Source organism: Propithecus coquereli, unplaced genomic scaffold (genome assembly GCF_000956105.1).
Source record: "Propithecus coquereli isolate 6110/MARCELLA unplaced genomic scaffold, Pcoq_1.0 Scaffold53, whole genome shotgun sequence".
NCBI lineage: Eukaryota > Metazoa > Chordata > Mammalia > Primates > Indriidae > Propithecus > Propithecus coquereli.
This window is the reverse complement of record NW_012151174.1, coordinates 772291-774768: the sequence shown is the minus strand read 5'-3', so window position 1 is coordinate 774768 and position 2478 is coordinate 772291. Positions and strand designations below refer to the sequence as shown.

At 42.7% G+C, this 2478-nt stretch overlaps 1 protein-coding gene across 1 annotated transcript in view; it reads right to left on the bottom strand.

Moving 5' to 3' along the window:
- LOC105820551 (aarF domain-containing protein kinase 4) overlaps positions 1-2478 on the bottom strand; it is a 48830-nt gene that overhangs the window by 10016 nt on the left and 36336 nt on the right. The gene's annotated exons all lie outside the window — the stretch shown is intronic.

Below are 2478 nucleotides of genomic sequence, written 5' to 3'. Positions count from 1 at the left end.
GCCACCCTGATCTCAGGCTTCCAGCCTCTGGAATGGTGAGAAATAAATGTTTGTCATTTAAGCCACCCAGTCTATGGTATTTGGTTACAGCAGCCTGAACAAAGACAAGCACATATTTCACTTCAAAACAAAAAGATCTGGAAACAAATATGAATTCTACTTAGTGGTGTGCATGCCAAAGTGTTGAGGGGGAGGTAGTCTGATGTCTGCAACTTTGAAATGCATCAAAAAAAATAAGATGGGTAGCTATGTGATAACATAAGCACAGGCCAGTGTTAATGGTGGGGCCTGGGTAGGGGAGGACAGGTAACTGGTTACTGTACAAGTCTTTCAACTTTGCAGCATGCTTGAGAAAGCTTTCTAACAATGTTGGAATAGAAAACAACAGTCCTTGTTTTTTGAACGTTTCCTTGGGAGGCCCCAAGGCCAGTCAGCTTGGGATTGAAGCTGGCTTCCCACTTCCTAGCTGTATGTTCTCAAGAAAGTCACTCTCGGTGCTCGAGTCTCCTTACCTGTAAAATGAGGGTCCTAAGAGTACATACCTTACAGGGTTATAGCAATAATCAGGTGAACTAAGATACACGAAGCATACAGCATAGAGCCACGCACAGCAATCACCACATACGTGTCCAGTGGAAATCTGTCCAACCCTGGGCTGAGCCCTGACTTGTATCCACTCACAGAATCATCACAGCAGTGCCAAGAGATGGACACTCTTAGGAACCCATTTTACAGGTGAAGAAACTGAGGTTCAGGTAACACATCAACACACCTATTATAACAAATGACAGCTGGGATTCAGAGGTGTATCTGATTTCTGTTTCCTAACCAAGTTGCTCAGGTACCTCTTAAAGTTAAACTTAAGGACAAAAATCCTCCACAAAATATTGGCAAACCAAACCCAGCAGCATATTAAAAGGATTACGCACCATGACCAAGTGGGATTTATCCCAGGAATGCAAGGTTGGTTCAACATATGAAAATCAATCAGTGTAATAGGGAAAAACATTAATAGGAAAAAAAAACACACGAAGGGGAAAAAAAATTAACCATCTTAATTGGCGCAGAAAAAGCATTGAACAAAATCCAATACCCTTTTATGATAAAAACACTCAACAAACTAGGAACAGAAGAGAACTTCCTCAAGCTGAAAAGGGACTTTTATGAAAACCCCACAACTAACATCATACTCAATGGGGAAAAAATGAAAACTTTCCCCCGAAGATCAGAAACGAGACAAGGATACTCGTTTTCCTCACTTCTTTTCAACATTGTACTAGAAATTCTAGCCAGAATAACTAGACAATAAAAAGAAAGAAAAGGTATCCAAATTGGAAATGGAGAAGGAAAAAAAAAAAATTTCACCTCAAAAAGAAAAAAAAGTTAAACTTGAGGAATCCTGGGAATTCCAGTGCTTAATGCTTAAAACTTCCTACTTCCTCAGAATTAGGGAGGAATTCATCCAATGTCACACTCTTTACCCAGAGGATGGTCCTGCTCTTTTCTGGCTTTGAGTTTCTTCCCCAAAGGGTTTCCAAATGATAGCAACTGTTCCTATTTGTTGAACACTTATTACAGGACTCTGTTTACAACTCTCTGTGGACGATCACAATGAATGCTTCCCCACAAACTTGTGAGAAGCCACTATTATTCCCAGAGAGGAGAAGTCACCTGTACCTAAGGTCCCACAACCAGATAGTTTGACACTGAATCTACACTAGCCAGCTACTAACCATTTGGCAGTGTGTTTTCCAAAAATAGTTGCAACTAATTTCTGGCCCCACAGGCTCTTCTAGAACCTTGTGACTCTCCCATTAGAGGTGGAGTCTATGTCCTCTGCCCTTAACCAGGGAAGACCTGGGAAGATCTCTGTGACTGCCTGGACAAAGACAGTACCAGAGAAGCCATGCTGTCTGATTTCCAAGACCAAGTCTAAAATGGCAATACAGCTTCCTCCTGGCTTGTGAGTGTGCTTGCTCTTGCTTTTACATGCTCACACTCAAACACACTCTCTCTCTCTCTCTCTGTCTACTCGCTTTGGACCCCTGAGCTATCCTGAAGCCTCCATGCTGCAAAGACCCTGTGGAGAGGTCCTGAGACTACAGGAAGAAAGAGAGTGTCCAGCTATCCTCCTGGTGTTACAGCTCCAGACACCATCTGATTGCAACATCATGAGAGACCCTGGAGCCAGAACAGCCCAGCTGAACCTTTCCCAGATTCCTAACCCACAGAAACCATGAAAGATAAGAAATGACTCTAACTTTAAGCCACAAAGTTTTGGAGCAATTTGTTACGCAGCAATAGATTACTGATACAACTACTATCCGCTGTGCCATGCTCAGAAAACAGAAGTTCCTACGGGTTCTGGGGTTCCTAATACCTCCACACCAGCCTCTGGCAGGTACTAATCAATAGTGACTAATCGACACTGCCATGCTCAAATTTCTTTTCCACGTCTGCTATCTGGTTTCAGCTCTG